At 41.5% G+C, this 23,063-nt stretch overlaps 1 protein-coding gene across 3 annotated transcripts in view; it reads left to right on the forward strand.

Moving 5' to 3' along the window:
- The first annotated feature begins 927 nt into the window (after positions 1-927).
- TAFA4 (TAFA chemokine like family member 4) overlaps positions 928-23,063 on the forward strand; it is a 193,815-nt gene continuing 171,679 nt past the window's right edge. For 2 of the 3 annotated variants that reach the window (XM_043975882.1, XM_043975880.1), the window contains exon 1: positions 1,268-1,940. The gene's annotated coding sequence lies outside the window, so the exon portion shown is untranslated. Of the gene's footprint in view, positions 959-1,267; positions 1,941-23,063 lie in introns of those variants that run through there. The other variant, XM_043975883.1, reaches the window with a different exon arrangement.

A 23,063-nucleotide genomic window follows, 5' to 3' on the forward strand; every position in this document is an offset into this window, starting at 1 on the left:
AAATAAAGATGTGAATAGTGCAGCTAGGTGGTGCAGTGGATAGAGTGCCAGACCTGGAGTCAGGAAGACTCATTTTTGTGAGTTCAAATGTGGCCTCAGACACTTACTGTGTGACCCTGGGAAAGTCACTTAGTCCTGTTTGCCTCCTAAATGTGTTGGAGAAGAAAATGGCAAACCACTCCAGTATTTTTGCCAAGAAAACCCCAAATGGATTCATGAAGAGTCAAACACAACTGAACAAAAAAATGAGAGTTCATTTTGGACAACAGGCATGGAGTATCATGAATGAGGAGCAGAGAGAAAGCCAGTTTGGCTGGATGGCAGGGTGTGGCAGAGGGAGTGATGGTCAATCAGACTGGAGGCCAGGCAGTGAAAGGTTTTAAAAATATGAACATAGGAGTCTATATTTTCTCACAGAGACTTTTAGAACGCCACTGGAGTTGGTTCAATAAGAAGAATGCAGAAGAAGCCTAGTTTCAGGTCACCTGTTTTTCTTCTGTTAAAATGGGGATGACCAATTCTTCTTAAAGTTTTTTTAGTTTGAGCTCAACTTGGCAACACTGCAGTCTTGGGTTGTGATGGCCCACTTTTCCAGTGGAAGAGCTTCGGGCTTAAGTGTGAAAGGATGATCAAAATAATATGGCGAGTATGTGGTGAGCGCAGCTGAGAGGTCAGAGGGGCTTGGCATGAAACTCATTATCTCAGCGCAGAGGGTGATCAAGGAGGGTCAAGCAGGCTTTGGGGGATTTCTCTGTAGAGAGTCTAGGATTTTTGTTTTTTTTGAAACATGCGAGGTTACATAACGGCATGAATTATATATGCATGCACTACTTGCTGCTGTGTATAATAATGCTTGTTTGTAAACTGCTGGAAGGCCCGGGGAAGGCGAGGGCGTGAGGTTTGCTCGTCTTAAGTCCAACGACCAGGGGCTGCCTCGCAGGGTTTTTCCCAGCTCCAGGTAGGGAGAAGGAAGATGACACTGCCCCAGGAGGACTCACTCACTGTCCTTCCCTGGGGACCCTCAGGATCGCTTCCCTTCCACCCCTAGCCAGCACCTGCTCTGTTTCCGAGTGAGGCTCTTTGGAGAAGCGGAGGACAGAGCAGAAGCAGGAGGTGGTGGTGGCGGGGCTGAGCGGGGTGGGGTGGGGGGAGAGTAAGGGGACGCGCCAGCGGGCGGGGACGGTGAGTGACACTGCCCACGTGGACAGCTGCGGAGCTGGAGGGTGTGTGGGGGGGTGTCCAGTTAGACCCTGGCCAATCAGGTGGGCCCGCCGTGGGGGCCGGCTCCAGGCTTTGCTCTCTCTGCTCGCTCCTGGCTCCAGCGAGCTCGGGCTGAGTGGCTGGGGATAGCGCCCGCCCAGCTGCGCCCCTCGACGGGGAGGCCTCCTGGAAGGAAGACCATCGACATTCCGCTTTGGCCCCCGCGTTCTCCCGGCTGCCTTTTCTCCGTGGTTATTCACTTCTCTGTCCTGCAGGAGCCCGAGGTGCCCACTTCTCTCTTTGGCAAGACTTGCGAACTTCTGTCTTTTTCGCGCCTCCCGGGCAGGGAGATGGCAGAGCTTAGTGGGCCTAGGACACCAAGCTGGGCTTTCTCAGGCCCCTAGTGAGGCAAGGGCTCAGTTCCCTGGGCACCCGGGATCCGCCTTAGTTTCCCTGACCCTTGAACCCCCACATTCTACGTCTCCTTCTAGTCCCTGGGCTGCTATCAGGGGCGCTTCTCCTCGCCCCCTCCCACACTGGGGCAAGCCCGGTCACAGCTCTCCCTCTCCCAGGACAAAGCTTGCTGCCTCCTTCATCTCGGGTTGGAGTCATGTAAACAGAGGTGGCAGTGAGCGAGGGGGCAGGCAGAGGCAGTGGTTGGTGGTGAGTCGCGCAGCTGTTAGTCCTGATCCTCCTCCGCTACGATCCCAGCCCGTCCGACTCCCGGTGGCCTCTCACAGGTAAGGAATGGGCTGGGGGCTCGGAGCAGTGCGGGGCGCGCGACAAATGATTGTTGGGTTGGCAAAAGGGGTCTGGACGCCTGGAGCTGGAATTCAGGCGGAGGAGCCTCCTCGCCTCCCGAATTTCGAAGGCATATACCTCTTTTTCCAGCGAGGTCGAGGGATCAGGTTGGGTGGGGGCTCCGGGGAGCAGCTGCGGCCAGTGGAGCGCCCTTAGCCCGAGCGCTGCGTCCCGGCACTGAGGCACAGTCCGGAAAGCTGCATGAACTGACTGGAGTGCGGGGGGAGGGGGTTGCTCGTTTTGAGGAGGAGAGGAAAGGGTACTCACAGTCTGCCTCGTCGCCGAGGTTAGAGTCAGCTGCACTTTGCCCTGGCACTGGTAACAAGAGTGATTAGGAGAGCCGGAGGGGAGGGAAGATGTCCACTCCAAGCCGTGCAGAATCGCCTGGGGATGCGCCCGGATGTTGCAGGATGCATCAGCCCGCCACTCTTGGAAAGAGGGGGCTGGGTCGGCTTGCTGGGCTTGCTACTCTGGCTCGCTTCCTCAACCTTGGCCAGCACACCATGGGGAACGCCTGGGCTTTGGGGAGAGACGCTGGAGCTAGGGGGCTCGGGATGCAGGGTCGGGAGGCAGCAGCTCTTAGTAGAATCTCTGCTAGGCACCCGCGGCTAACCTGGCTTCTCCAACTCTTCCGAGTTGGAGATTCTTGGCACCTCTGTCTCTGAGGAAAAGCGGCACCCAAGTTGGCGCAGTTGCCAGTCAGTCCCACACGGAGCCAGGCTGCTCCATGCTCCCGCGTCCCCTCCCAACCCCGTCTTTTCCTTAGCCTCTTCTCCCCAACCTCCGGGCGCTCCCGGGGACATTGGTCTGGGTGCTAGTCTGAGAGAAATCCAGAACCAGATACTTCCCAGCCTGACGCTCCATTCCCCTGCCTCCCTGCTTGCTACCTCCTTTATTCTCAGCCCATCCACAGGAACAGTTTGCTTGCTATGCTTTTTTCCCCTCCTCCTGTGCTTTTTCACTTTGTTACTTTGAGACTTATAGAATTCAAGGGAGACACCCCGAGCGCCTCTTGCATTTGTTGGAAAAGAACTTTAGCAGGTAGATGTTGGAAAGGCTAAGAATGATCTGATAATAGCTCTGGCAGGTGAAGGAAAGAACGCGGGGAGGAGGAGAAAGAGGAAGGAAGACGAGGGGAAGATAGGGAGAGGAGGTCAATATATTGGGCAGAGCTGGGGGAGAGGAAGAGGATTCTGGGGGGTGATGGTGCGGTAGCCCGATGCCACTAGAATTTGCAGGAGTTTAATCTTTTCTGCCTACAATCATCTCCCCTTCGACCTTTAAGATGCTGGAAGCATCCATCTCTCCAGTCTTGCTGTGGCTGATTTGATTTGACAGGCAAAGATGCGCCGCTGGGATGGATAGATCCGATCCTTTATCCCTCGGCTGATGCCTGTGACGGATCCTGGGTAGAGTGGCTGAAGACAATAGCTTGTGCCCCCACTTGCAGCCCCTCACACTTCCACAAATTAATACCTCTGCTTTCTGATCACACACTGTAGATCGGGTTAGATCCCTCCAGACGACTTAGCCCTAGGAGCGATTTGTCTGGGTATGTGCGCAGAGGTGTCATAGGGACCGACTTGAAAGTCTGTTTTCGAAGCTGCTTTGTATGTCGAACTCCCTGTCGAATGAGAATGTTAGAAGCGACCACAGCCTGGTAGCATTACCGGAGCATTCTCCCAGCCGCCCACCGGTCAAAGACATTACAATATGGAACACACAGCGTTTGTGAGAATAAATCAGTGGGCAAGCATGCACGCCTTCAATAGGAAAAACAACACTTAATAACTGCAGTGACTTATTTATGAGAGCAATTTTCAGACTCATTAGAAGTAATGATGACTTATATGCTCTAAAACTGACCCCAGGAGTTGGCTTGGATGGCGCTTCTCACTTGGCTCAAAGCTTTTTCTTGGCTGCGTCCTAATTTACCAATCAGAATCCTGGGAGGCTGAGAGTTTCGGCTAGGGCTTCTTTTCGAAGTCTTGGGCTTTGCATGAGCTGGCCAGACCCTGGTTGGTCTTCACCCCAATTATCTTTACTACCCTCATTGAGCGTTAATGCAAGCAGAAATCATAGCCTATTGCATTTGTGGTAAGGCTTTAAGTAGCTCCTGGATTGTTACTTCTGCAAAAAGCTGTCCTATTCAGAGAAGCACTTGCTGCGCATTTGTTTGAGTTTAGTTTGAGTTTGCAAACACACAAACAACTGGGTAGGCTTTTAATTGCTTTCATCAGCATCAACCTGTGGGTTTTTTAAACAATGGGGAGGGTCTATGGCCACTTGTATTTCAAATATTTATAATCAGCTCTTTTTTAGAGAGATGTATTGTTAGATGACCTAGATCTACTGAATTTGATGACTATTTGCTTGCCCCTCTTTCCATGGTCCATCACCCTTCTCAGCTGGTTGTTTTATCTATTTACTCATTTATTGAATACAGTATTTTCTTATGTAAATGATGTGTTGATGCATAAGATATTAAAACTGCATTTGTGGAGATTAACACAGGAGTATGACATCATCACCAGCCAATCCTGTGACTGTCTTGAGCAAACATTGACAAAAGTCATATTATCATATGAGCAAAGGAGTCCAAGCCACTTCTAAGTAGGAAAATGGGGGAAAGTCATTATTGTAATACACAGTTCTTAATTAAGTGCTAAGGCGGAGAGTTGGGGAATTTCTGTGTTCAGAATATAGTTTCAGGATTGTGGTCTTACAAATATATAATACATTTGCATGAGTATACTTTTCATATCTTTCATCTAACTGTTCCCCTTTCCCTTTTGATAAGTTCCCCCTCCCAGCCTATATTTGAATCTGTTGCCCCATAACTATTTTGAGATTATTCTGGTAAATGGGCCAAGTCTTTGATATTTTGTCCACAGGACAGATGAAACATTTACTTTTCATTCAGATATTTGGTGTTATATAAATGCTGTGCTTGGTGCAGTGGGATTACTTTTAGCTCTAAAGAAACCATCAGGAAGGGAGTGCAATTATTCAATAGGCAATAACTCAGTAAGCCTTTATTAAAAGTACCTACTATGTGCCAGGCACTGTTTTAGGTGCCGTCATTCGCTATGATCTAACATCTTTGGGGAGAGGGTCTGATTGGGCAGTTTGCAAAGGGACTTGTGAAATTGTCTTCCACAGGTTATTCATTCTAGCAATTCTTTGTAATGAAAATATTTTTAAAGAAGAGCCCTGATCTGAAATACATGCCGACCCTGATAATGCCATAGCTGAAATTGTAGTGTGTGAAGGTGCTGCACTGTTGCAACCTGTTTCATGTGACATCTTAAAACCCCTCAAAAACGAAGCCTATATCCCCCGATAATACCCATTCAGGGTAAATTAAGTCAATGCTCTCTTTTCTCTCTTCTCTCCCTCTTCCCCAACTTACTACTTCTGACTCTAATATAATCATAAAATGGCAATAGTTCACATTTAGATAGTGCTTTAAGGTTTGCAAACTAGATTTCCTATATTATCTCATGTGATAGCTAAATCATCTCTTTTCTTACTCTGAACTAAGTCTGGTTTAAGGATCCAATAATAGGACTCTAGAAGGTAGAAAGGGGCCTAAGAGATCAACTAGGTTAAACTCTTCATTTCACAAATGAGGAGATTGCAGCCCAGTGACACAAAAGGATATCCCTATAGTCACACAGAAAATAACTGAGAGAACCAGGACTAAGATGCAGATCTTTTGATTGATCCTAATTTGTTTTTCCAGTAAGAGTTGTGGGTATGACATTGTTGGGATGCTAAGGACACCCTTCCCTTTGGCTATGTCTATGGCAGAAACCAGCTGGACATCATCAGCTTATGTTGCTACTAACTCCATCACAGTCATGCTGGTCTTGCCTCTAAATCTGAGTATCTTGATAGATTCGGGAGGCAGCAAATATGGTGTTGTGAAAGGCATTACAAACCTAGGAGGAGCTGAGCTCTGGGTCTCAATCTCAGCTCGGACACTTCAGATTTCTGGGTCTTAGTTTCCTCATTTGTGAAATGAAGATTCAATTTAATCGAATAAGCATTTATTAAGTGCCTACTAAGTTCCAGGCACTGTGCTAGATGCAGGGGATACAAATGCAAGGACAAAATACTTTATATTCTACTGGGATGATGCTACTTATATAATCTCCCTCAGTGGGTTCCTGTGAGGAAAACACTTTATAAACCTTTAAACATTATGAAAATGTGAGCACTTATTAGTGATTATATTATTAATAATACTAATAATGTGCTAAGATTTATGTAGTTCCTTCAAGTATGTGAAGGATTTTACATACATTGTCTTATCTGAGCCTCACAACAACATTAAGGAGGCAGATGAGCAAATTGAGCCACAGAAAAGTTAAGCATCTCATCCAGGTCACATAGCTAATAAGAGTCTGAGATAGAATTTTAACCCTGATTCTTGTTTCCCAGCACAGCACTACACTGTGCTGAGAAGACCAAGATTAGTAAATGTGTGAGATGGTGCAGTTATCTCAGTATAAATATATAACCAATTGGAGAAAAAATAATGGTGTTCCTGTAATGTCATCTTTTTTATATGACAATACCTAATATTTTAATGTGACATTTTCTTTTTTAGTTTCATGCATTTATGTTCCTTTTAATTCTGATTTTGAAAAAAAAAAGAGAAGAAATCCTACACATTCACTTATATCACCTGGTATGGTTAGGAATAATAGTAACTGACATTTATATAAGGTTTCAAAGTTTGAAAGGGTACACATATACATGATTCCATTGGACCCCTACCACGATCCTTTGAGGTAGGTCCTAGAGGAAATATCATCTCCACTGTACCAATGAGAAAACAGCCTTAGAGAAACTAATGCATTTCATGACTATCATATAGCTAGTGTCAGAGACAGAATTTGAGTTCAAGCCTTCTCAACTCCAAGCCCCACACTCTTTCTATTACACCATGTCCCTTGCTGTCTGTGTGCCACTGGACACATTGCTTACTATACTTTGAGCCTTAGCTTCCTTATCTGTAAAAGGAAGGAGCCAGACTAGATGATCTTCCTACCAAGGGTGGATTTTTTTTTTTTATTCAAAGGAAAGTATTCTGGTAATGCATGGATTACCAATTTGCAAAGAGTCAGAATAATAAAATCAGAATGAACATAATTTATTTTTTTTTGATGCTTCAGAAAGTACTTCAGGGTCCTGAAGTGCCTCTGGGCCATGTTGGTTTGAGCATCGACTGTCGTTGCTCTGTAGCACATGATAATCTTGGTTGGCCAAGAATTCTGGGTAACTGAATACCCTATGATAAAAAAAGTATGTTCTTTGTCCAGGTCATGATATACAGGAAGGCGGTTTGTGTTTCCTGCTTAGATTGTAGATGCTATTTCTAATACTCCAGATTAAAATCTTTCTTTGGGGGGAAATATGGAAGCTTGTTGTTTTTGTGAAAATAATAAATAGATAAGGTCATTTTTGCTTGCAGAATACGAAAGATAATACCTGTACGACCACACTCAATATTTAATTTTGGCCATAGCCACACAGGAAATAAGGAATACTGGTGTAGATTTGTTGGAACAATCTCCTGGACTTTAGTTGAAGGGTCATGCAAATAGAGACGCTGCCAGAGAGACTGGTGAATATCCATGAGCACAGCATCTGACTCCAAAGGAATTCTACTGCTCTTACTTGTAGATTGGTGTATTGTCAAAAGACCCCCAACTCCCTTTGTCCATTTCAATATAAAAGTCACACAGCCCATAAACTATATGGACCATCTGGTAGTCAGGCTGGAAATAGTGGGCTTAGGAAGAGTTACACTGGGCGGGGTTTGTGTCCCCCTAGCCAGACAAGAAATAGTACCGTTCTGGTGGTAGTGAAGTGCGCCAAGTATTCTTGTATGAATGAGCATGTTAATGTGGTTTGTGCATTTTTCAATAAACTCAATAATTAAGGTAATCTAGTATTAGAAATCTACAACTAAAACAAAGACAAGGAACAAATTTAAACAAATTTAAAATATCTTAATAAAAGGAGACTTCTCAGGAGAAACCTGGTGGAATTCTAATTTTCTTTACATGATAGATTTATTAGATAGACAAAGCATTTAATAAGTACTTAGCATGTTCTGAGCACTCGGCTAAGCACTGAGGATACAAATAAATACAAGCAAAAAGCAAGATAATACCTACCCTGAAGGAGCTTACATTCTAATAGGGGAAGTTAATAAACTAGGGAGAGCAGGGAGGATGTGGGGAGAAGGTCCCTAGGTTGGGACAAGGCTGCTAGTAAAAAGGTGGAGAAATCTGGAGAGTGAGTTGAGCTGGGAGTAAAGTATTACTGGGATTTCTAACGAAATTGTAGTACAGGCTAGGGACTCATTGACCAATCAGAAGAGCAGATGTCAGCATAGACTTCATTTGGTTTCATAACCATGGGATATGGTAGAAGGCCCTTTCTTAGAAATTTCACTCAGTTGACTGGACAGTCAACAAGGATTTATTAAGAGCTTACTAAGTGCCAGGTACTGTGCTAACTCCATTATACAAAGAAAGGGCAAAAACATGAGACCTGCCCTCAAGGAGCTCACCTTCAAATGGAGAAATTGTGTGTCTTTTTCTTCCACTTTCTGCCTTCTTTGTTATAACATCACAGATTAAGAGTTGGAAGGGACCTTTGAGATTTTATAGTAAGACCCTTCATTTTACAGACGAAATAACTTTTAGAGAGAGGAAGTGGTAGAACATGGACTATAATCTAAATGCAACTTGTGACAAGGGCCAATGGTCTTTTCATATGATTCTTTTAATGATGAATTATTGGAATCCATGGGAGTCTTTGCTCTATATTCTCAAGAAATTTTGGTCCCATGTCCTCAGAATTTTTCAGCCACTACTAAGAGTTGGATGAGATTGTAATGATCATTTAGTCCAACCTTCTTATTTTGCAGATGAGAAAACTTAAGTTTTTGAGAGGTGAAGAGATTTTCCCAAGGCAACACAGTTATTTACTGTTGGGGCCAGGATCAAACTCCCGGCTGAGCCTTCTTTCTACTCTAGCATATTGAATCGAGAAGGTTCAGTCCCATAATTTCTGTCAATGATCTCTGAAACCAGAAGTTTGGTTCTTGAGCTTGAATTTTGGAACCAGGTATAATCTTTACCTTTTCCCTCCCTCCCTTATTCCTTCCTTCCTTCCTTCCTTCCTTCCTTCCTTCCTTCCTTCCTTCCTTCCTTCCTTCCTTCCTTCCTTCCTTCCTTCCTTCCTTCCTTCCTTCCTTCCTTCCTCCCTCCCTTCCTTCCTCCCTCCCTTCCTCCCTTCCTTCCTTTTTCAGGTAAGTATTTCTACTCTAATAATCTTAAGTTAAGGTCCCAAATTCTACCTTCCTTGCTGGTGTGCTGCCTCCTCCTTTTAGATCATATGAAGTTCCTTGAGTAACAGGGTATTCTGCGCACTCCAGTGCTTAAGGGATGTGACTGGCTGATGCTGACTAGGAGCGACTTCTTTCCATTATATCTAGGGCAACAAATGAAGAGGACTCTAAGTTGGGTTACTATTTCAGCCATTTGGCAGCTCTTACAGCAACAGCCAGATTGTAATATAAACATCTGTTACCTTTTCTCTGCTTTCAGAACTCATTATGCAGCCCAGTTTCACATTGCAGACACTCGGCTTCCTTCGTCTATATTTTTGGATTAATTCCTTCTCAACGCACACACATGCACAGAGACAAATCAAAAGAGCCATAAAATTGGTTACCATGGGCCCAATTCTCCCAGGGCAAAGCCTATCTAACTCAGCACCTTTCAGGCTGCTCTTTCCCAGCTTTACAGACCAGCTTGGAGCGTGGGTCTCCATTAAGCAAAGAGGAGGATATGAGTCTAGTCCCTTGGTGCTAATCTCTTCTTCCATGTGTGTGCTGAATTTCCATCAATTTCATATTGGAGGAAGAGATGCACAGTCTAAGAGCTTCAGAAAACACATTGGTGAAAGTTTAGGATTTTTTAATTTAAGGCAGAGGGTTGTTGCTTTCCTCCCCTTCCCACCTTCCACTCCCGCTCCCTAAAAGGTAATTAGAAATCCAAGATCTATCTTTTGTACGGTTCTTAAACTGGGGTCTATACACTTTATGAAAATTTTAATTATAGTATTTCAATGTAATTGATTTCCTTTATAATCCTATGCATTTTATTTTATAGATTTAAAAACATTAATCTGAGAAGGGGACCCTGAAACAGAAAAGATTAAGAATCCCAGTTCTAATGAAATTTGACTTAAAGCAATGATTACACATTTGTTTTGAGGCTTTATGAATTAGTAAAATTGCTATTTTGCCAAAATAGAAAAGTGCGATTAATCATATTATGCAACAATTTTGGCCCATTAATATCAGTGCTAAACAATGGTGTAGTTTAAGCACATGAAAGCCTTTTGGGGGGGGGTCAATAAGTGTTGGGTTCAAGTTCTGACTCTGATCAATACTAGCTATGTGACCATGGACAGTCAGTTACATTTCCGGCACTCTAAGGTTATGGTCTAAGATTCTAAGTTTCGAAAGTAAGTTACTGATCTGCCTAAGTGAAAAGAGTTTACGTGAATGAAATCACTGGTACATTCTCTGCCTCTCTCTGTCTCAAGTCTCTCTCTGTCTCTGTCTCTGTCTTTCTTTGTCTGCTTGTCTGTCTATCTGTCTCTCTCACTCTCCCCTCTCCCCTCCAAGAAAAAGAATAAAGCCCAGCTTTCTACTCCAACAACCAGGCAGATCATGATTTTTTAAATGTCAGGACAATTTTTACTTCAGATGAAACAATAACACAGGGAAATAATTAAGATGAAGATAAGCCCTAAATTTTATCCAAACTGTGATTGCATTATTTTTCAAAAAGGAGTAGATGACTGGAGGACATGGGCACGGTCACCAGCAAATGGAGCTTGATTTATCCATTGCAAGTGAGGACACATTTCAGTCCTTTTATAAAATTAACAATGGATCAGCACCATGTTGAGCTCTGGCCCATTATAAGCACTGCATGTTTATTCATTATTGTAATTACTCTGTGGAAACATGTTGGTGTACTTGTTAAGGATAAGGTTCAGAGCCAGGAAGACCTGCATTCAGATCTCACCTTAGGAACTTATTAGCTGTGTGACCATGGACAAATCATTTCACATCTCCGCATCTCAGTTTATTGTTCTCTAAAGTGGGGGATAATAACATCTGTTGAACACAGAATTGTTGTGAGACTCAAACAAGCTAATATATGTAAAGTGCTTTGTGCACTTTAAAGCATTATTTGCCAGTTGTCCAGCTAGGTGGTGCAGTGGATAGAGCACTGGGCCAGAATCAAGAAGATTCATTTTTGTGAGTTCAAACCTGACACTACTAACTGAGTGACCCTGGTCAAGTCACTTAACCTTATTTGCCTCAGTTTCTCATGGATAAAATGATCTGAAGAAGGAAGTGGCAAACCACTCCTGTATCTTTGCCAAGGGAACCTCGAATGGGGTCATGAAGAGTCAGACAGAACTGGACAGCTTTTATTTATTCTTCTCATTGTGTAGTCCCTAGGGCAAGTCACTAACTACAACATTCTTTTATGTTGGACATTTGACTGACTGTTGCATAGATAGTCAGTGACCAAGTAATTGTTAAGGGCTTACTATGTGCCAGGCACTGCACTAAGCTCTGAGAATACAGAGAAAGGCAAAAACACGGCCCCTGATCTTCAGGAGATCACATTCTAATGGGAGAGACAATGTGCAAACAACTAAGTACAGAAGACATAAACATACATAGAACAGATGGAAGGTAATCTCAGGAAGAAGGCACAAGGGGTTGGGAAATCAGGAAAGGCTTCCTCCAGAAGGTGGGATTTGAGTTGAATTTTGAAGAAAATCAGTGATGCTCTGAGATGGAGGTAAGGAGGGAAAACACTCCAGAGAGGAGGGGTGCCGGATGCAAAGGCAGAGACAGGACATAGGCTGGTGATATTCAAGGCACAGCAGATACAACAGTGTAGCTGGATGGCAGAATATGTAGAGGGGGGTCAAGTAAGAATACTGGAAAGGCAGGAAGGGCCAGGCTGTAACCAGCACTAAATGTCAAAGAGATGGCTTTAGATTTGATTGAGGAGGAAATAGGCAGCTGCTGGAGTTTATTCAATAGCTGGGAGACACAGCAGACCTATGTTTGGGGCAAATCCGAGAATGGGTTGGGATGGGGAGAGACTTGAGAAAGCGAGACCAATTAGGAGGCTATTGCAATAACCTAGATAAGCAAAAATGAGGGATTGTTTCAGGATGGTGGGTCCTTGAGGGGAGAGCTATGCTACAAAGGCATTGAATTAAAAGATTTGACAACAAATTGGATGAGTGTGGTGAGTGGGGATGAAGAGTCAATGAAGACACTGAGGTTGTAAGATGACAGCAGTCATGCGACTAAGAGGCTGGGGGATGCCCTTGACATTTGGAGGAAAATTGGGAAGAAGGGAGGGTTTGTTTAGTTTGGGAAAAAAAATGTTTAGTTTAGTTTCGGATATGTTGAGTTTGAGAAGCCCACTTGATAATCAAGACCACTAAAAGTTCATAGGAACTCAGGAGAGAGACTAGGGCTGAATAGATCTGGGAATCATCTGCATAGAGATAAGAAAATTGATTTCTGTAATTAAAACAGTGTTGGATACAAACTTATCTTCTGTAGGTTCATGAAACCTTCAAGACAACTACAGTAGCAGTCAGGACAATGGGGTTAATATGTCCACCTTCTTATTTCCACATTATTTTGCTTTCTTTTACTAAGTCACTGTGTTTTGAGAGATTTTCATTCTCATTTAGTTTGGAGGTTATGAATGTTTGGTGTGGTGATATTAATCAGCCAATCAATTGACATTTATTAGCACATGCTGTGTATACCAGGCATTATTATAGGTCATTAAGCACCTGCTATATGCCAGGAATTATTGTAGGTGCTGGGGATATACAGTAATGCCTAGCATTTAATAAATATGAATTTATCATGATTTAGCAAATAATAATTGCTGGCAAAAGAAAATGAAACAATCTTTACCTGCAAAGAGCTTACAGGAGTAAAAAGAGACAAAAATATATACATAAGTATATATTGAATAATTATTAGGAGAATAAATACAAATGAATAAAAAATAGTTAAATGCAGTATAGTTTGAGAAGGAGGGCACTAACAGTTGTAAGAAGGGTCAGGAAAGGTTTTAAGTAGAAGGTAGACTTGAGCTACATTTTGTTGGAAGTGAGGGATTCTTTGAGACAGAGGTGAGGAGGAGCATGGACACAGTAGATGCAATTAATTGTTCATGTATGAACAACGGAGAGAGCACCAGTTTGGCTGTATTGTAGAGCATAATATACAATGCGGTTGAAAAGATAGGTTGGGGGCAAAAATGTGAAAGGATTTAAAAGCTAAACAGAAGGGTTTTTATTTTGTCCTAGAGACAATAGGGGGTTACAAGAATTCAACTGAGTCAAGGAATAATGTGGTCAGATTTTCATTTAAGGAAATTCATGTTGATGGTAATGGGTAGCAACCTATATCAGATTGCTTTCTGTCTCGGGGAGGAAGGAAGGAAGTGAGAGAGGGAGAAAAATTTGGAACTAATAATCTTCTGAAAACAAATGTTGAAAACTATTTTTACATGTAACTGGAAAAAATAATAAAATCCTTTTATGATAGTAATGGATAGCATGCCTTGGAATGGGGAAAGATCTGACACCTCGAGACAAACTAGGAGACTTGCAATAATTTAGGCAAGAGGTGATTAAGGCCTCTATTAAGGAAGAGTCCTGTATAAGTAGAGAGAAGGGATTGAGCAAGGTTGGATATGAGAGAAGTTGTGGAGGTAGAAACAGCAAGATTTAAAAACTTACTGGCTACAGGGAACAGGGAGAGTGGGGAACCAAGTATATCACTGAGGTTATGATCTTAGGAGACTAGAAGAATATACTTTCTTTCTTTCTTTTTGGGGAAGAATATACTTTTTTAGATATAGTAATTAAAAATTATTTTATTATTTTCCAGTTACATATTACATATAAGGATAGTTTTCAACATTTGTTTTCACTGGATTTTTAGTTCCAAATTTTTCTTTTCTCCCCCCCTTCCCTCTCTCCTCCCCAAGACAGAAGGCAGTCTGATATAGGTTGAATATGTACAATCACATCAAACATATTTCTACATTAGTCATCTTGTGAAAGAAGAATCAGAGCACAAAGGAAAAACCTCAAACAAGAAGGAAAAAAAAAACCAGTCCAAAAGTAGAAACAGTATGTTTCAATCTGCATTCATAATTCACAGTTTTTTTTTTCTGGATGTTGAGAACATTTTCTATCACGAGTTCTTTGAAACTGTTTTGGATTGTTGCACTGCTGAGAAGAGCCAAGTCTATCCCCATTGTTCATCACACAATGTTGCTGTTACTGTGTACAACGTTCTCCTGGTTCTGCTCCTCTCAGTCAGCATCAGTTCACGTAAGTCCTTCCAGGTTTCTCTGAACTTCTCCTGCTCATTGTTTCTTATAGCACAATAGTATTCCATTACATTCATATACCACAACTTGTTTAGCCATTCTCCTATTGATGGGTATTCCCTTGATTTCCAATTCTTTACCACCACAAAGAGAGTTGCTATAAATATTTTTGTACATGTGGGTCCTTTTCCCTTTTCTATGGTCTCTTTTGGATACAGACCTAGCAGTGCTACCACTGGGTCAAAGGATATGAACAGTCCCCTAGCCCTTTGGGCATAGTTCCAAATTGCTCTCCAGAATGGTTGGATCAGTTCACAGCTCCACCAACAATGCATTAGTGTTCCGATTTTTCCACAGCTTCTCCAACATTTGTTATTTTCCTTTTTGTCATATTAGCTAATCAGATAGGTGTGAGGTGGTACCTCAAAGTTGTTTTAATTTGCATTTCTCTGATCAATAGTGATTTGGAGCATTTTTTCATATGGCAATAGATAGCTTTGACTTCATCAGAAGACTGCCTGTACTTTCAACAGAAATGGAGAAGTTTAGAAGAAGGATGGGACTTGGGGGTAAAGATAATAAGATAATAAGTTCTATTCTAGATATGTTGTGTTTGAGATGTGAAATGGAACATCTATCTTGAAATGTCTAATAGGCAATTGGTGATGCAGGACTAAAAGTCAGAGGAGAGACTTAGAGTGAGGAATCAACCGAAAAGAGATGATTAGGTCTATGGGAGCCAATGAGGTCACTTAGTGAGAGAGGAGAAGAGGGACCAGGATAGAGCTTTGGATAGCACCTCTAGGTAGAAGTGTGCTATGGATGATGATCCAGCAAAGGAAACTGAGAAGGAGCGGTTATACAGGTCATAGGAAAACCAAGAGAGATCATTGTCAGGAAAACCAAGGAAAGAGAGGGTATCTGGGAGGAGGAGATAGCCAACAACATCAAATTGAATTTAGAAGTTGGAAAGAAAGAAGACTAAGAGATCACCCAATTGGCAATTGAGATTGTTGGTAACTTTATAGAGAGCAGTTTCAGTTGTGTGATGAGGTCAGAAACCATACTGCAAAGAGTTAAGGACTGAGTGAGAGGAGAGGAAGTGAAAACTAGGAGTATAGACAGCTTTAGGTGTTTGAAAATGGGAAGAGAGATAGGGGGAATGGTAAGATTCAATGAATTTTTAAAAATCTTTCAGTAAAAGGGAGATGAGCATGTTTGAAAGGGGGAAGGAACTAATAAATAGGGAGAGGGTGAAGATTTGAGATGGGGTGTGATTGGAGTTTTAATTTGCTGGAGAAGATGGAGGGAATACGAATCAAAGGTATGGGGAGAGGAGTTGACATTGGCAAGGAGAAGGGTCACCTCATTGTCAAAGCCTGGAAGAAAGGAAGAGAGAGTGAGGGATGGTGCCAAGGGATCTGGAGATGAAGAGACAGGGAGAAAAGGAAGCTCAAGTTGAATGGGCTCAGTTGTCTTAGTAAATTGAGACTCTTATTAAAAAACCCATTCTTAAAATTGTGTGGGTCATTGCTATATCCAGGAGATTATGGGTGATGGTTTTGTCTGTAATCGATATTATTATCACAGACATCCAAGATGACAGGAAGTACTACAAAATCCTAAGGATGAAAACATTGCAGTGTTTTACATAACTGATTCTTTTTTGTACAGAGGGGACATTTAGAACATTGGTTCACCTGAATGTCATTTTGACTGTGTATTCTGATTTGATTCTAAACATTCCCAAATATCATTCCATTGAGTTGGCTCTCTATGCAGTGGGGAGGCATTTACAATTTTCAGATGGGCTTGTGGCCTTTCTAATTTTTTCTACCTCATCTTCCATGGCTGTAGTTAGAACACATTCTTGGTGAATCATTTTAATGAGCTGTGGTGGGAAGGAATCAAAAATGCCACTCTTTTATCGATTTTTCTCCCAGTTTATTATTTGTTAACCCTTTTAAATCAATGCTAGGGTGAGTGCCAATGTTCTTGATAGCAGAGGGGGAAAAAATCACAAATTGGCTTTTCCTGATGCCCACACGAACACATTCCTCTAATTATCTTCCTTATTTCGTTGAAGAATTAATCAGGAAAGGAAACACTTTTCTGGGCCTGAAAGCTAAGGTCACCCTGAGAAAGAGGCCTGGCAAGATTCCTAGAAAACACTTGTTTCATGAGGACCGTTTTTTTGATTCAAAGTTTACTCCCTTCGCATTTATAAAGACTGGCAGATCCCAAGTGTAAATTCAGATTTGGTTTTGATGTGCAAATATTTCTAAACCAAAGCATAAATAATAGGCATGAAGTTACTTGTGTTTGACTCCAGCCATATATTAGTTTCACTGTCTTCATTTGCTTAGGGGTGTAACAAGTAGTGGCTGACACTGTATACGCGACTTGAAACAATATTTATTTTCAGCAAGTTCTGTGTTCTCCAGAGTCTGCCGGGTGGATCTATTTCACCTTGTCAATCTTGTCAAGGGTACTTGCCCTCAAACTCTTATATCCTTGCCATTCTTTACACAGCCTTTGGATTTCAGTGTGGAAACGTGACCAGCCAAATATCGTTTGGCTTGGTCAGAAGAATAATTACGGTTGTTTTTTTTGGGGGGGTGGTGTGGGTGGTAGTATTCTCATCCTGTGTTCCATTGATAAACTGGTTTGTATCATAATCATTCTGGGAAAGTGGCTGTGGTGGTTTTTTATTTTTAAATTGTAAAACTGATGATTCATTTTCATACAGTGAGTTGCAGCACTATGTATACACTGCTGGAATCAGTCAAGAATCCTAGGTTCAAATCCCACCTCTGTTACTGATGTGTGACCCCAGCAAGTCACTTAGCCCTCAGGGTCTCAAATTCACAATCTGTGAAATGGGGCTAATGGTATTTAAGCTACTTATCTTGTGGAGTTCTTGTGAAGAAATTGCTTTATAAATTTCTTACTAATCTTAAATGTGAGCTCATTTGTTAACTAAGAAAAGGAATCATGAGAGAAGCATTTGTTGCTTCAATTTATCTATGAAAGTTAGCTCATTCTAGAGCTGAGACTTCAAATCCCCTAATTTTTTTTTAAATATGAAGAAACCAAGGCCTACAGAGGTGAAATAATTTGTCTATGGCCATAGAGGAGGAATCTGAATGATAGGATCATAGAGTTAGAGCTGGAAGGGACCTTAGAGACAATTGAATCCAACCCTTTCATTCTACAGATGAAACTGAGGTCCATAGAAGTTGTGCCACCTAGAACCCAAGTCTTCTAACTCCAGAGCTTTTCAATGTAGTCCTAATTTACAATGTCATTCTTAAATTTAAAAAAATCTCACATTGATATGGCACTTTAAAATGTCCAAAGGGATTTTCTCATAACAATTCTATGAGGTAGGTAGGTAGTACAAGTATTACTCTGATGTTACAGATGAAGAAACAGGATTGGTGAAATTGGGTAAATTGTTCATGGTGAGATAGTGTCAGAGGACAGACTTGAACCCAGTACTTCTGATGCCTGGTCTGTTACTCTATTTGCTTTTTTAATTTTTAAATTTTTTTGAGGCAATTGGGGTTAAGTGACTTGCCTAAGGTCACACAGCTAGTAAGTGTTAAGTGTCTGATTCCGGATTTAAACTCAGGTCCTCCTGACTCCAGGGCCAGTGTTCTATCCACTGTGCCACTTAGCTGCCCCTTCTGTTACTCTGTTTGCAACACTATGCTCCTCCTTTCAGAGCATCCTAGTTTTATTTCTTCCTTGGTGCCTAGCACGGTGCCCTCAACATTGTGAGCTATGCCTAATAACTTTATGGAATTGAATTCTATGCATGGTACTTTCTGGTACTTTTTATCATTTTAAAATAATTTCTCTGTAAAACATAACTGAATATTAGGAAACTTGCTATGAATGTTGTCTATAACCTTTAAAATATTACGGTCTGATCTTTCTTTTTTGTGTCTCATAGATTATGTGTGTAATTTGCCTACTGAGCTATCCATGACTGCCAACTGTTTCTACCTTTCTTGCTTTGCTAGGCTGGGTCTATTGTTACTCTAATGAAGTACAGTGGCCTTTTGGGTCAAATCTCACCCTAGACACTTAATTACAGGCAAGTTACTTCACCATTCTAAGACTCAGTTTCCCCATCTGCAAAACAGGGTTACAAATATCTGTGGTACTGATCTCACAGGGTAGTTATGAAGACAAAATGAGAAAGGGTATGTGAAAGCTCTGCTTAAATGTCAGATTATTCTCTAAGATGAAAAGCTGTAGAGCAGGGGTGATGTCTGTTGGTAGAGGGAGCATCCCCCTGGGGCATTTCCTTCTACTAATGAAATAATGGGTCTGATTTCCCTGCTCCCCTAGTTAAGACATAGAAAACATTAAAAGATATTGGTTTAAATTTCCATCTAGTCTGAGACTCATTTGATAATAAACAAAATCTGACTACATCTCTCTTCTGCTGAAGAAGCATCAATGGCTCCCCATTGCTTCTTGGTTGAAGACGAACTCTTCTGACATTTAAAGCCCTTTCACATTTTGGATCCAACCTGTTTTTCCCTATTGTTTACCCATCATTCCCTTCCACATACTCAACATGCCCAAAACATTGGCCTACGGGTTGTTCTAGGACTTAAAGCGTGAAAGGAGATTTTATGCACAGATTGAGGGCTTTTTCTTCAACATCTTGGAGAAATAAATCACACAGAATCATAAAATAAAAATGCAGGAAAATACTATGGCAGTCATTTAGTCCAACCTTTTTGTTTTAAAGATGAGGAAATGGATTTACAGAGGTGGAAGGGCTTTGCCCAAGGTCCTGTGGGTGGTTTGTGACAGAGCTGGGATTAGGATGCAAATCTGTCTCTTGCCAGTCCCCTTGTTATTTCCTTAGCACTAGGATGCAAATTTTTGGTGCATATTTAATTAAATGGAAAACTATAGTTGGATTTTACTTCAGGCCTTGTTCTATAATTGAATCATTTTCAGTGTTTCACTGTTTGCAAAATGAAGTATTTACTTGGTAAAAAAGAACAAACAAAACCCCTCAAATTTGTAAAGATGCTTAATTTTTGTCATTCAAGGTTTTTTTTTTAATTGTTTTGTGTGTGTGTATGTGTGTGAGGTAATTTTATTTTATAGGGATAGAGACAGAGAGAGACAGACACAGACACAGAAAGATATACACACAGACAGAAATAAAGAGAGAGATTTCAACTCCAAACACCTGGGTTCAAATCCTGGCTGTGACTTTGGGTAAGTTACTATGCTCTTTGGGCCTTGATTTCTTCATCTGTAGAATTTGGGGGTTGGACTACATGACCCAAGTTCTCTTCAGTTCCAAATCTAATATCTTTATGAATCAGGCCAGAAGCATTGATCTTTCCTCAATTTCCAGAGTTATACTCTCATTCCAGTTTGGAATTAAAAATATCTCCTCTCTGGCGAATTCTTATTGCTTTTAACTAGGTTTGCACTGACAGTTATTTTTGAAACCGTTAGCAAAACCTTTTTAATGCAGCTGGCTTTGCTTTCAGGTTGATATAGCTCACTAACAAGACACAAGGCAGACATTATGCTTTTGTCCTACTATTCAGTCCTGTTCTGAATCCTACAGTGCTGAGAAATTTGGTGAATGAGCCTGCCAATTTCTCGAGTGGTATTTCCCAACCCAAAGGATGGGCAGAGTGGTAAAGCATTTCACTTCTCTGCCTCTTCCTCAGCCTCTGCACTATGGATCTTGGTGCCGTCTGGTCCGAAAGGAGAAGAGAGCCAGTAATGGAATGCAGGAAGGAAGGGTCTATTTTTAAAAGTATATAGATTTTAAGGAGTTGATAGTTAAGATTTTGTGGCACTATAAAAAAAAGTTTGCATGGAATGGACTGGCAGTTGAGAGACACTAGACTATCAAATGTATAGACAATGTACTTTGGTTGTAATTGCTTTTCTTTTTAAAGTTTATTAATGCCATTTACTTTTTATATAACTATCATTCTCCAGGATATAACATTTTCCCTCCATTAAATCCTACTTTGTGACAAAGAAAAAAACAACATTTAGACAAAACCAACCAAGAAAACTACCACATCTGCTAGTTTAAACAATATTCCCTACCTACTCTAGTCTTTCACCTCTTGTAGCAGTTTAGAGATGCTCCAAATGGTTACCCAAGGTCACACAGATTCCCCCTATTGCCCTTTAAAAATAAAGATCAGAGATGGTGCTGGAAGAAAACGTTAGAGGCTAGCTTGTCTAACTTCTTCATTTTATAGGTGAGGAAATTGTCAGAAAACCTGGATTCAAATCCTGCCTCAGACATTCCCTATCTGTGCTATCCTTGGGCAAATCACTTAACTTCCTCCTTCAGTTTCCTTCTTTTTTAAAATGAGGGAAAGGGATGGCTTCTAACAGCTCTTGCGGTTGTACATCTAGGCTCCTCCTGAGAAGAGGGTATGTTTCATCTTCTGTTTTCCAGGACTAAGACTGGTCATTACCATCAACCTCTGCCATGTCATGATGGTGTCAAGACATTTGAGAAGTAGCAGGGGAAAATAAAGGTGTAATCAGTGTTTGGTGGTTAGGATGCCCAAAACACCTGAACAGAAAATTAGGATTGGATTTTGTTAAGACAAAAAAAACTGACTTGACCAGTTCTGTAGGGCTTTGTCACCGGTGCTTGTCCTCCAGTGGTTCCCTCAGGATTGGACAGTGGCTGGAACTGATTGACAGATGTGGTGAGCCCCACTGGGGCAGTTCTTTGTAAAGTGAATTGATGGCTATGTAAATACAGCCATTAACCTTAAGCACCCCAGGCTGCTCCATCAAGCTAGGCAATTTACTTGCCCTTGAAAATGTTTTTGTTGTTGTCTGATGGATTCCAGGGTTCCCCACTCTCCCTCCGCCAAAGTAAGCCGGTTGAATCTACTGAGCTGTGTAGACGCAACTTAAAGGGCTCTGTCACTCACTTATTTATCCATTCAATCTGTATTTACTGAGCACCTTATCATGGCCACACCCCACAACTGTCACTCTCAGAGTCCAGAACCCTGGGTAATAAATATCACTTGATGTATTAAAAACATTCTCCCAAAGTTACATGTTGTCAGAAGGAAGTAGGTAGTGGGGGTTCCTAGCTATTCCTCTTTAAAGAATTACAACTCTCCCACACAATCCAATTAGAATAAAATGGTCTTTTGTTTGGGCACTGGAGAAAATGACTGAGAGGGAAATCAAAGATTTCCCTTCTGGGGGAAGAGATGGCTTAGAGGCAGCTTTCTCCTCCACCATAAGGGAGGCAAAAGCTTTTATAGAGGATGGATGTGATGAGACCACCTGACAATGGAAAGTTCTCTTTGGGGGTGGGATGTTTCTTTTGGAATGATAGTCCTGACCTCTGGAGTTATCTCTGTCTTCTACCTCAGGTAGTAGCCATAACCAAATGACTTTCCTGCTATAGAATTCAATCTTGCCCTACTTCTTAGGTGTGTCTGTCCTGATAGCTAGTTGGCCAGTTTAAACTTTAACAGTCCCTTAATTCCTCGATATGTCCCCCAGTTCAATATGAGCCAAGTTTTTATAACTTGAGTCTATACTCTTGAAAGTGGAAAAAAATGGTACTGGAATTGGAGTTGTGGGATCATGAGCACACAGGTAGTAAGAATCAGAGGACATGTGCCTCAAACCTGATAATGTTCCTTATTGTCTGTATGACCTAGGTCAAGTATGCTTCAGCTTCCTGTAAAATGAAGGAGTTGGATTAGATAGCATTTGAAGCAGGGTTTCTTAATTTCAGAGATTCTGTGAACTTGGATTGGGAAAAAAAATTCATCTTTATTTCCATTAACTCACCTGAAATTTGGCATTTCCTTCAATTATTTAGAAACATTATTCTGAGAAGGGATACAGAGACTTAAACTGACAACGATAATAATAGTATTTACATAGTGTTTTGCACATGTTATTTCATTTGATTCTAATGACAAGCGTGGGAAGCAGATACTATTATTATCCCCATTTTATAGATGGGGATACAGGGTAAGAAAGGTTAAGTGACTTGGCCAGAGTCTCACAAGTAGTAAAGGTCTGAAGCAGTGCTCAAACTCTGGGCTTCTTGACTCCAGTTGCAGCAGTTTATCCACTCTGCCACCTAGCTGACCCAGAGGTCCTTGACATAAGATCCAATACTCTGAGGTTTCCTTCTAGCTGTCTCTGTGATCCATATTTTGAAGGATCATTTCTAGTATTTCAGCACAGTACCAGGCACATAGTAGGTGCTTAATAAATGTTTCTTGGGTGATTGACTGACTGAAGGCATTAGAGCAAACTTGTGTGACCTTAGAAAAGTCATCCAAACCTCTTGGAATCTCATTTTCCTCCCTTGTAAAATGTTGAGGTTGCTCAAGATCTCAGACCTTTCATTTCCATTCGAAATCTATGTCTTTACTATGTGATCTTCTGAACTCTATTTAAAGGAAACTAGGCAAATCCATTTATAAATGAAATAATCACCCCTTAATTTATCTTACTCAAGTCTGAATTTTCCTAAACCATTTTTTCCTTCAATTAGGCATA

This window comes from Dromiciops gliroides, chromosome 1 (genome assembly GCF_019393635.1).
Source record: "Dromiciops gliroides isolate mDroGli1 chromosome 1, mDroGli1.pri, whole genome shotgun sequence".
Taxonomy (NCBI): domain Eukaryota; kingdom Metazoa; phylum Chordata; class Mammalia; order Microbiotheria; family Microbiotheriidae; genus Dromiciops; species Dromiciops gliroides.